The following is a 13,038-nucleotide window of genomic DNA, read 5'->3' as shown; positions in this document are numbered from 1 at the left end:
AAGGCTGCTATAGACAACTATACATCCAAAACAGAAATCCAACAAGGTCACATACAACCCAACTAGACATACTGTCTACATACCTCTAATGGAAACATAACTGTACAAAAACGGGACTGAGCCACGTCATACCCATATAGACATATTGTCTACAGACCTCTAATGGAAACATAACTGTACAAAGACGGGACTGAGCCATGTCATACCCATATATATATATATATATATATATATATAAACATATCATACCAAAATCAAAAGTAGCTCCGGATCAAGTGGAGCACGCCAACTCTCACTGATCAAGGATCCTAAGAAGGGGGAACGTCAGCTTACCTACTTGCATGTGCGGGAATGAAACGTAGGCCCCGTGAAATAGGGCGTCAGTACGAAAAAAGTATTGAGTATGTAAGGCATGAAAATTAGTACGTGAAAGACATAGGTGAAACATGGAATAAAGAAACACATCCTTAAATCTGAATAACTTTGCAAATTCTGAAACATTTATAATGTCATGCACGTGCGTATAAATGTCGTGTCATGCATAAGTATGGGTGTACATAATATCATCAAGCTACTGAGGGCATCCCATCATATCGTCTCGGCCACTATGGGCAACATTATCAACATATACCACCTGATCAGGTGGTGGTGCGTGTATAACGCCGTAACCTTTTCCCATATCACATATACATATATTTACATATATACGCGTATATAGCGCCATCTAGTCATGGGTCAATGCACATGTATAAATGGGAGAAATGCATGATAAATACGTAAAAATCTCAATATTCCTTCTGAATGAACTTTTTCAACTGCGTATTATTCTGAGACCCATGAACAGAAGATAATAATAATTCTCACGGGGAATCAAGAATATAGACACCCCTAGTATTTCTATGAATAGAGTAATTTATGAAAACTGTGCATTTGCTCGTTTATTCAGTATAATTTGGACCATGCCAAAAGAAAGAAGGGATGACCTTAACATACCTGGAGTAGGAATACTCCGTATAATATTCTTGGCAAAGATTGCACCGTACTGTTCTAGAACCGCAAAATTCCATGTTGCTACTATTCCAACAAATCCTCGTTGGAAAATTTGCTGTTGTTACTAACGTTTTTAAAAAAGATCACAGTGAGTTATTTAGGTTCTGCTTCTAACGTTTCCTTTATGAAAATTAGCTTCTGATTTTCAAACTAATGAAAGGAAGCCTTCTTGCTTTCTTTTGGAATGAGTAATGCTTTTGTTCTCATCATTTGCTTTGGATTCGTTGAAAGTTGGAATGAATTTACTTCTGAATGAAGCTTTTGTTGAAATGAAATTTTGCTTCAAGGTTTCTTTTGAGCTAAGGTTAATACATCAACCATAATCCATGTTCTGATCCTAAAATGAAATAAGATCCCTATTAAAGTCTTGTCTTGGTTACATGTTACCCTAGGTGGCCACATGGACTTAAATTACTATGAGTCATGTTTAGCCAATTGTGGCTTTATGCCATATTTTTGGGTATAATTTATAAATTTTTATTCACTTATTAGTTATTCGGGTAATATCATGTTACCCGGTAATTAATCAATTACCTATATAATTTAAAAATTATTTCAAATTACTTAAAATTCTATTTATTTTTAATATACTTTATACACCTTACTATTATGGCTATGGGATACCTTGAAGGGTACTAGTCTATAAATACCGGGCATGGTACTAGTCCATGATTATCAGGTAGTATCGCTCGATCCATACTTTATCCCAAATTGGCCATTTTCAACGAAACTCGTTTTCTTTAATTCGTGTATCCTTTATCCTTCATGACACTTATTTATCGCTTGTTATAAATAGCATAAATACATTAACCTCAAGATAATCTTATCCCCGAGCCTATGTTAATTAACTGAAGACGAAACTTTTAACGTACGAAAATGCGAGATGTAACAGTTTTAGTATGTTTCAGAGATTGGATTAGATCGAATCGAAGAAATCAAGGACATGAAGACGTTGATAGCCTAAAAGACGAGGAACTTGGAGATATATTAACACATGGTAACCCATCTGAATTTAACACTCTAGAAGAGGCCAATCAGTTCATATTAATTATGAAGAACTTACTAAGGCAATGCAAAACCTTTGAATTTACTCTTTTTTTGTTAATTTACTTGTTAAATGTTAACCTTTCAATTTGTAAGTTTGAATTTTGAAATAAATGTAGCACTTGCAATTTATAAGTACAATTTTTTTCCATCTTCATGGTATTATTTATATTTTTACTTTATATTAATATAACTTACAATAGTTATACAAAATACAAAAAAAAAATTACATTAACCCGGCCCTTGTATCCGTAAACCTTACGGTTTATTTTTTTACCCGGATGAATCGGAACCCGTTAAGCCCGCTAACCCCTAACCCGTAACCGGCCCGGTTCCAAACCCGTACGGTTCAAAAATTTCCCTACCCAGCCCAGCCCGGCCCACCCGTTAGACGCCCTTATTCAAGCCTAAGAAATTAGAAACTTTCAAACAAACAACGCCGAAACCTATCAAAGCACCTCCGAATGACCTGAAATTTTGAACAGACGTCACAAATGACACTACCGACCTACTTCAATTTTCAAAATTCTATTCGGACCCCGATATCAAGATTTCCACTGCCGACCGGAAAACGCCAAGTTTCCAATTTCGCCAATTCACACCTAAATCTACCACGGACCTTCAAACCACATTCCGAACATGCTTCTAAGCCCAAAATCACCTAACGTAGCTATTCGAACCATCAGAATTCACATCTATGACCTTCTACACATGAGTCAACATCCGTTTGACTTTTCTAACTTAAGCTTACTCAAAAGAGACTAAGTATATCATTCCTCTCTAAATCCACTCCAGATCTGAACCAACCAACCCACTACCACATATTACAGCTGAACAACACATAAAAAGGAGAAATGGGGAAAACGAGGCTGAAATTCATAGAATGACCGGCCGGGTCATTACACTCATTAGGAACACTTTCAAATACTTCATTTTCTATACAATAAACTAAAGAATCATTCAAGAATTTATCAAAAATCTACTTCAAAAGTCATTTTTACTGTGCTTTATCGAAGAAAAAGCTCTCTCTATCATTGCAATAGTGACAAGCAATATCAAAACCCATCTATCTGATACCCATATAGTAAATAAAAGATATGGAACATTAATTACCACTAGAGGATAATACTATTTCATCATAGGGTAATACTATTCACATAGCATTAGGCAGGGGTGCAGCTAGCTTATCACCTTCGGGTTCGAATAAATCCAGTATATTTGATCTAGACCTTGTATTTGTCTTATGAAATTTATTGAATATGTACTAGTTATTAATTTACAACCCAGTAACTTAAAAAGATTAGAACTCCAAACTCATAACCTTCAAATTCTATCTCCGCCTCTAGCATTAGAGGAATGGAAAAGTACCCTGAAAGAGAAAACACTTATTATAGAGGATTTTGATTTCAATCGCTATTTCACCAAAAACACTTATTATTGTTAAATAAGTAATCACTTCATCTCGGCTAGGGTGGCTTATGGGTCAGGCTAATGAAACTAGGGGTGTACAAAGGAAACCGATAAATCGCACCAACCCGATAATCCGAGTTAAACCGAGAAAAAAAACCCGACTATGGTTTGATTTGGTTTTGTTAGAAAAAAAACCCGGTCATAATTGGTTTGGTTTGTTTTTAACTAAAGAAAGTCAAACTATAACCAAACTGTGATGACCCAAAAGGTCATCACTTATTTTAGAAACAAATCATGTGTTCTGAGGCCGTAAAACCTCCTTTTTACTTCACATCGATCTGTGTATGTGGTCCGGACCTATATCCGGAAAGCCTTTTATGTGAAAATATGAGAAATAGAAATTTCTAGAGTTAAAATCTAATTATGATTGACTTTGGCCAATATTTTGAGCAAATGGACCCGGATCCGTGTTCCGACGATCCTGGGAGGTCCGTAGTAAAATATGAGACTTGGGAGTATGCCCGGAAATAAATTCTGAGGTCTCAAGCCTTAGAAATCAATTTTTAAAAGAACTTATTTTGCTGAATTATCTATGAAATAAAGAAAAAGATTAATGTTTGAAACCACTGGTATCGGGCCCGTATTTTGGTTCTGGAGCCCAGTACAAACTTTTATAGTATTTAAATGATAACTGTGAAATTTGGTGAAAAATAAAGTTTATTTGACGTGATTTGGACCTTCGGTCGAAGAGTTATGAACTTTAAAGTGTTCTTGATGAAAATGATGAGTTTTGAGGATCAATTCATAGTTTTACATGTTATTTTCATGATTTAGTTGCACTAACAAGTCCGTATGAAGTTTTAGGTTGGTGTGCATGTTTGGTTTGGAGCCCCGAGGGCTCGGGTGAGTTTTGGATAGGCCACGGAGTGGAATTTAACTTAGGGAGTTGCAGGTTTTTAGCTGTTGTGTTGCAGGCCTGACTCGCAAATGCGAGCAATGGGTCGCAAATGTGAATAGTGTCCTAGGCTGCCTTGGTCGCAAATGCAAAGTACTTGTCGCAAATGCGAAGGCAGTATCGCAAATGCGAAGAGGACTGGATTCCTCAGGGTTCGCAAATGCGAACCCCTGTTCACAAATGTGAGGTTAGCAGCCTGAGAGGTTCGCAATTGCGAACCCTGGTCGCAATTGCGACACCTGCAACCTCCAAAATCATAACTTAGACGCATTTCAACCATTTTTCAAACCCTTTCAAAACCAAAACACTCTTGGGCGATTTTTCAAAGACAAGTACTCTTCCAAATCGATTGTAAGTCATTTTTAACCTGGTTTCATCAATTTTTAATATCTTTTCTCATGATTTCAACTCAAAATCAAAGGTTTTCATGGGAAAAATTGGGTGTTTTGAGTAAAACCTAAGTTTTTCAAATTTTAGAGATTTGGACCTCGATTTGAGGTCCGATTTAAAAAAAAATTATATATTTGGGTTTGTGTGGGAATGGGTAATTGGGTTTTGGTTTGAACCTTGGATTTTGACCATGTGGGCCCGGGGTGATTTTTGACTTTTTGGGAAAAACTTTAGAAAACCTATTTTCATGCATTGGAATTGATTCATTTAGCATTTATTGATATAGTTAAGTAACTTGTGGCTAGATATGAGCGAATTGGTGGTGGAATCAAGAGTTAAAGTGATAGTTGAGACTTAAATTGTGTTCGTGGCATCGAGGTAAGTGTTTGGTCTAACCTTAGCTTGAGGGATTAGGAGTTATGTCCTATTTGCTATGTGTTATTTGTTAAGTACGATGTATAGGCATGGTGATGAGTATCTATACATTGGTTTCAAGCATGCCCATGAGTCTTATATTATGACTCCGTTTGTATTGTTCATGCCTTATGTGATGGTTTCTATTGTTGAACAAAGCTTGTGAAAGTAATAGTGGTATTTTAACATTGAAGAGCGTTGGCTCAAGCTGTATAATGAATTGTGGAAGTATAATTGGCAATTGAACCTTATAGAGCATTGGCTCAAGTTGTGGAGTAAGTTGTGAGGTAAATGTGGAAAAATAGAAGAGGATTTTTATATTTTCTCCCTTGTCGGGATGTTGTTGCTTTTAATTTTATCTTCCTTGTCGGGATGTTTATGCCTTTAATATTGTTTCCTTGCCAGGATTTGGTTGTTAAACTATTGTTCCCTTAGCCGGGATTTTATTGTGATTTTATTTATTTCCTTGTCCTTATTGTTTGTGATTGTTGATTGGGTGAGGAAGAGTGTTAAAGCACGAAGGGTGATGTCGTGCATTATTTTGGTGAGAGAGTGTTAAAGCATGAAGGGTGATGTCGTGTATGATTTTGTGAGGAAGAGTGTAAAAGCATGAAGGGTGATACCGTGTCGCACGATATACAATTTCGTGTTGATTATATTGATTTTTATGGTGAGGATGAGAGTAAAAGCACGAAGGGTGATGTCGTGCAGTTTATATTGATTCTTATGGTGAGGACGAGAGTAAAAGCACGAAGGGTGATATCGTGCACTTGTTTGATTTCTGATTTTTGTTGATAAGTGAGACATGGTGTCCCTCATAATTACTTGTTGTCTTTCTATTTTTAATTGATGTTTCCATGCAGTATGTTTCCCCCTCCTATTCCTAACTGTACATACTTGCTTTTACTTTCTGTTGTACATGATTTAACTACACAGGTTTAGTTGGTAGTCTAGTCCTAGCCTCGTCACTACTTTGCCGAGGTTAGGCTAGGCACTTACCAGCACATGGGGTCGGTTGTGCTGATACTACACTCTACACTGTGTGCAGATCCCAACGCAGTAGCTTTTGGACCTTAGCTTGGGTGGCTGCCTTCAGTCCATACAGAGATCCAAGGTAGTCTTACAGGCGTCTGCAGGCCCTGGCGTCTCCCTCTATCATTTCATCCGGTTTCATTAATGTATTTCAGAAACAGTGTCGCATTTATTTTTTCTTCAGACCTTGTTTGTAGTATTCTTAGACCGTTTGTGAAGTTGTGACACCAGTTTTGGGTAGTCTTGTCGAAGAAATTGTATTTGAAATATTTAAATGGTTTTATTTGTTTTCTCGCTTGTTTAAATTCCGCTATTTATAAACTGTTGGTTTCTAATTGATTAAGGACTAAAAATGGAAAAAAATAAATTGTTCAAACGGTTGGCTAGCCTAGCTTTCACTAGTATGGGCCATCACGACTCTCGAGGGTGGGAATTCCGAATCGTGACAAGTTAGTATCAGAGCTCTAGGTTACATAGGTCTCACAACTCACAGACAAGCTTAGTAGAGTCTGAGGGATCAGTACGGAGACGTCTGTATTTATCCCTAGAGGCTATAGAGTTAGAAAAAACTTCACATCTATTCTTTCCTGTCGTGCAGTTTGGTTTCTCAATGCTAATTGAATTTCTACTACGTTCTTTTGCAGATGGAGAGAACACGCGCTTCCTCATCCACTGATCAGCAGTCGAGCCCCCAGCAGCAGCTCCCACGAGGGGCAGAGGGCAAGGGCGAGGCCATGCTAGAGGTCGAGGTAGGGGCAGAGCTCAGCCCAGAGCGGCTCTCAGCATCAGGGTTCCCATGCCATGGTTCATGCACCGAGTGCTCCACAGCCTACTCAATCAGGTAAAGGTGAAGGTAGAGTTATTAGAGGTGGAGGTCAGGCCGCTAGAGGTGGAGGCCAGCCAGCAGCACACCATCCTAGAGATGTAGTTTAGGGTGGTGGGGCCCATCCCCGATGTTATGCCCTTCCAACCATGTCTGAGGCTGAGGCTTCTGATATAGTTATCACAGGTACGGTTCTAGTTTGTAGTAGAGATGTTTCAGTTCTATTTGATCCAGGATCTATGTACTCATATATGTCATCTTATTTTTCACCATATATGGTTATGCCTAGTAATTCTTTGAGTGCTCTTGTATATGTGTCTACACCGGTGGGTGATTCTATTGTGGTTGATCGAGTCCATCGTTCATGTATAGTTGTGATCGGGGATCTTGAGACTCGTGTAAATTTGTTGCTTTTGGACATGGTTGATTTTGATGTCATATTAGAGATGGACTGGTTATCACCTTACCATGCTATCTTGGACTGTCATGCCAAAACTGTGACCTTAGCCTTGCCAGATTTACCTCATTTAGAGTGGAGAGGGACTCATGTTCATTCTAGTTGTAGTGTTATCTCATATATAAAGGCTCGGCATATGGTCGAGAAGGGTAATTTGGCTTATTTGCATATGTTCGTGACTCTAGTGCCGAGGTTCCTTCTATTGATTCTGTGCCTGTTGTTTGTAAGTTTCCTGAGGTATTTCCTTTAGACTTGCCGGGTATACCACCCGACAGGGATATTGACTTCTGTATTGATTTGGCTCTGGGCACTCAGCCCGTTTCTATTTTGTCGTATCGTATGGCCCTGCCTGAGGTGAAAGAATTGAAGAAGCAGTTGCAAGACTTGCTTGAGAAGGGCTTCATTAGACCTAGTGTCTCTCCTTGGGGCGCGCCGGTATTGTTTGTTAAGAAGAAGGATGGATCGATGCGAATGTGTATAGATTACTGGTAATTGAACAAGGTTACCATCAAGAATAAGTATCCATTGCCGAGGATTGATGATTTGTTAGATCATCTTCAGGGTGCCAAGGTATTTTCAAAGATTGACTTAAGATCTGTCTACCATCAGTTGAGGATTAGGGCATCTAATGTCCCTAAAATAGCTTTTCTCACTTGGTACGGGCATTATGAGTTCTTGGTGATGTCATTTGGATTGACAAATGCCCCAGTAGCTTTTATGGATTTGATGAACCGAGTGTTCAGGCCTTACTTGGATTTGTTCATGATAGTCTCCATTGATGATATTTTGATCTATTCTCGTAGCCGGGAAGAGCATGAGCAGCATCTAAGAGTGGTCCTCCAGACTTTGAGAGATAGCCAGTTGTATGCGAAGTATTCGAAGTGCGAGTTCTGGTTGAGTTCAATTGCATTCTTGGGTCATGTTGTATCAGCAGAGGGTATTCAGGTAGATCCGAAGAAGATTGAGGCAGTCAAGAACTGGCATAGACTAGCATCAGCTACAGAGATCTGGAGTTTCTTGAGATTGGCAGGCTATTATCGTCGGTTTGTGGAGAGGTTTTCATCTATTGCAGCCCCGATGACCAGGTTAACCCAGAAGGGTGCCTAGTTCAGGTGGTCGGACGAGTGTGAGGCGAGCTTTCAGAAGCTCAAGACAACTTTGACTACGGTGTCGGTATTGGTTTTGCCCACAGGTTCAGGGCCTTATACAGTTTATTGTGATGCATCTCGTATTGGACTTGGTGCGGTGTTGATGTAGGATGTCAAGGTCATTGCATATGCTTCGTATCAGTTGAAGATTCATAAGAAGAACTATCCATTTCATGATTTGGAGTTAGCATCCATTATTCACGCGTTGAAGATTTGGAGGCATTATCTATATGGCATGTCATGTGAGGTGTTCACGGATCACAAGAGTCTACAGTACTTGTCCAAGCAGAAGGAGCTAAATTTGAGGCAGAGAAGGTGGTTGGAGCTATTAAAGGACTATGATTTCACCATCTTATATCATCCGGGAAAGGCCAGTGTGGTGGTCGATGCTTTGAGTAGGAAGTCAGGCAGCATGGGCAGTCTTGCTTAAATTCCGGTCGGTGAGAGACCGGTTGCTTTGGATGTTCAGCCTTTGGCCCATCAGTTCGTGAGGTTGGATGTTTCTGAGCCCAGCCATGTGTTAGCTTGCACAGTCGCTCGTTCTTCATTATTGGTGCGTATCTGATATCGGCAGTATGATGATCCTCATTTGTGTGTCCTTAGGGACACGGTGCAGCACGGAGGTGCCAAGCAGGTGACCTTAGGAAATGATGGAGTTTTGAGATTGCAGTGTCTAGTTTGTGTGCCTAATGTGGATGGGCTCCGGGAGTTGATCTTAGAGGAGGCCTATAGTTCCCGGTACTCTATTCATCCGGGCAACGCTAAGATGTATTAGGATTTGGGATAGTATTATTGGTGGAGGAGAATGAAGAAGGACATTGTTGCATATGTGGCTCGGTGTTTGAATTGTCAACAGGTTAAGTACGAGCATCAGAGGCCTGGTGGTTTGTTCCAGAAGATTGAGATTCCTGAGTAAAAGTGGGAGCGTATCACTATGGACTTCGTTGCTGGACTCTTACGGACTCAGAGGAAGTTCGATGCAGTGTGGGTTATTATTGATAGGCTTACCAAGTCAGCACATTTCATTCCGGTGGCAGTCTCCTATTCTTCCGAGAGGTTCGCTGAGATCTATATCTGGGAGATGGTTCGTCTTCATGGTGTGCCCATGTCTATCATTTCAGACCGAGATACGCAGTTTACCTCACATTTTTAGAGAGCAGTTCAGCAGGAGTTGGGCACACGGGTTGAGTTGAGCACAGCATTTCATCCTCAAACGGACGGGCAGTCCGAGCACACTATTTAGATTTTGGAGGATATGCTCTGAGCTTGTGTCATTGACTTTGGAGGATCGTGGGATCATTTTTTGCCTCTAACAGATTTTGTCTACAACAACAGCTACCAGTCGAGTATCCAGATGGCTCCTTATGAGGCTTTATATGGTAGGCGGTGTCAGTCGTTGGTTGGATGGTTTTAGCCAGGAGAGGCTCGGTTGTTGGGTATGGATCTAGTACAGGATGCCTTGGACAAGGTCAAGATCATTTAGGATATGCTTCGTATGGCTCAGTCCAGGAAAAAGAGTTATGCCGACCGTAAGGTTCGAGATTTGGCATTCATGGTCGGTGAACGGGTATTGCTTCGGGTGTCGCCTATGAAGGGCGTGATGAGATTTGGGAAGAAGGGAAAGCTTAGCCCTACGTTCATTGGACCATTTGAGATTCTTGATCGAGTGGGAGAGGTGGCTTACAAACTTGCATTGCCACCGAGCTTGTCAGCCGTGCATCCAATGTTTCATGTGTCCATGCTTCGGAAGTATCAAGGTGATCCATCCCATGTGTTAGATTTCAGCATTGTCCAGTTGGACAAGGACTTGTCCTATGAGGAGGAGCCGGTAGCTATTCTAGACCGGCAGGTTCGTCAGTTGAGATCGAAGAGTTTCCCTTCTGTTCGTGTTCAGTGGAGAGGTCAGCCTGCTAAGGCATCGACCTAGGAGTCCGTGTCCGATATGCGGAGCCGTTATCCCCATCTTTTTCCTAACTCATGTACTCCCTTCTTATGTCCGTTCGAGGACGAATGATTGTTTTATGTAGAGGATGTGCTGAACCAAAAGGTCATCACTTGTTTTAGAAACAAATTCTGTGTTTCAAGGCCTTAAAAAAACCTCCTTTTTACCTCACCTCGATCTGCGTGCGTGATCCACACCTATATCCGGATAGCCTTTTATGTGAAAATCTGAGAAATAGAAATTTCTAGAGTTAAAATCTGATTATGATTGATTATGGTAAACATTTTGAGCAAACGGACCCGGATTTGTGTTTCGACAATCTCGGGAGGTCCGTAGTAAAATATGGGACTTAGGCGTATGCCCAGAAATGAATTCCGAGGTCCCAAGCCTTAGAAATCAAAATCAAAGGTTTTCATGGGGAAAATTGGGTGTTTTGGGTAGAACCTAGGTTTTTCAAATTTTAGGGATTTGGACCTTGATTTGAGGTCCGGTTTCAAAATAAATTATATATTTGGGTTCGTGGGGTAATTGGTAATCGGGTTTTGGTTCGAACCTCGGGTTTTGGTTTGAACCTCGGGTTTTGGCCATGTGGGCCAAGGGGTAATTTTTGACTTTTTGGGAAAAACTTTAGAAAACCTATTTTCATGCATTGGAATTGATTCATTTAGAATTTATTGATATAGTTAAGTAACTTGTGGCTAGATACGAGCGAATTGGTGGTGGAATCAAGAGGTAAAGCGATAGTTAAGACTTGAATTATGTTCGTGGCATCGAGGTAAGTGTTTGGTCTAACCTTAGCTTGAGGGATTAGGAGTTGTGTCCTATTGCTATGTGTTATTTGTTGAATACGACGTATAGGCATGGGGACGAGTATCTATATGTTGGTGTCAAGCATGACCGTGAGTCTTATATTATGACTATTATGACTCCGTTTATATTGTTCATGCCTTATGTGATGGTTTCTATTGTTGAACAAAGCTTGTGGAAATAATAGTGGTGTTTGAACATTGAAGAATGTTGGCTTAAGTTATATAATGAATTGTGGAAGTATAATTGGTAATTGAACCTTATAGAGCATTGGCTCAAGTTGTGGAGTAAGTTGTGAGGTAAATGTGGAAAAAGAGAAGAGGATTTTTATATTGTCTCCCTTGCCTGGATGTTGTTGCTTTTAATATTATCTCCCTTAACGGGATGTTTATGCCTTTGATATTGTTCCCTTGCCGGAATTTGGTTGTTGAACTATTGTTCCCTTGCCAAAATCTTATTGTGATTTTATTTATTTCCTTGCCCTTATTGTTTGTGATTGTTGATTGGGTGAGGAAGAGTGTTAAAGCACGAAGGGTGATGACGTGCATTGTTTTGGTGAGAGAGTGTTAAAGCACAAAGGGTGATGTCGTATATGATTTCGTGAGGAAGAGTGTAAAAGCACGAAGGGTGATACTGCGCCGCACGATGTACAATTCTGTGGCGATTATATTGATTTTATGGTGAGGACGAGAGTAAAAGCAATAAGGGTGATGCCGTGCAGTTTATATTGATTCTTATGGTAAGGACGAGAGTAAAAGCACGAAGGGTTATGTCGTGCACTTGTTTGATTTCTGATTCTTGTTGATAAGTGAGACATGGCGTCCCTCATATTTACTTGCTGTCTTTCTATTTTTAATTGATGTTTTCTCGTAGCATCTTTCCCCCTCCCATTTTTAACTGTATATACCTGCTTTTACTTTCCGCCGTATATGATTTAACAACACAAGTTTAATTGGTAGTCTAGTCCTAGCCTTGTCACTACTTCGCCGAAGTTAGGCTAGGCACTTACCAACACATGGGGTCGATTATGGTGATACTACACTCTGCACTGTGTGCAGATCTCGGCGCAACAGCTTTTGGACCTTAGCTTGGGTGGCTGCCTTCAGTCCATACGGAGATCCAAGGTAGTCCTGCAGGCGTCCGCAGGCCCTGGCGTCTCCCTCTATCCTTTCATCCTGTTTCATTTATGTATTTCAGAAACAGTGTCACATTTATTTTTTCTTCAGACCTTGTTTGTAGTATTCCTAGACCGTCTGTAAAGTTGTGACACCAGTTCTGGGTAGTCTTGTCGAAGAAATTGTATTTGAAATATTTAAATGGTTTTATTTATTTCTTCCGCTTGTTTAAATTTCGTTATTTATAAACTGTTGGTTTCTAATTGATTGAGGATTAAAAATGGAAAAAAATAAATTGTTCAAACGGTTGGCTGGCCTAGCTTTCACTAGTAGGCACCATCACGACTCCCGAGAGTGGGAATTCCGGGTCATGATACAAACCAACCCAACAGTCGTGTCTTGTTTGCTATGTGTCCATTGTTGAGTACGATGTATAGACATGGTGACGAGT

This window comes from Nicotiana tabacum, chromosome 9 (genome assembly GCF_000715075.1).
Source record: "Nicotiana tabacum cultivar K326 chromosome 9, ASM71507v2, whole genome shotgun sequence".
NCBI lineage: Eukaryota > Viridiplantae > Streptophyta > Magnoliopsida > Solanales > Solanaceae > Nicotiana > Nicotiana tabacum.
Note: the sequence above shows the minus strand (reverse complement) of the source record.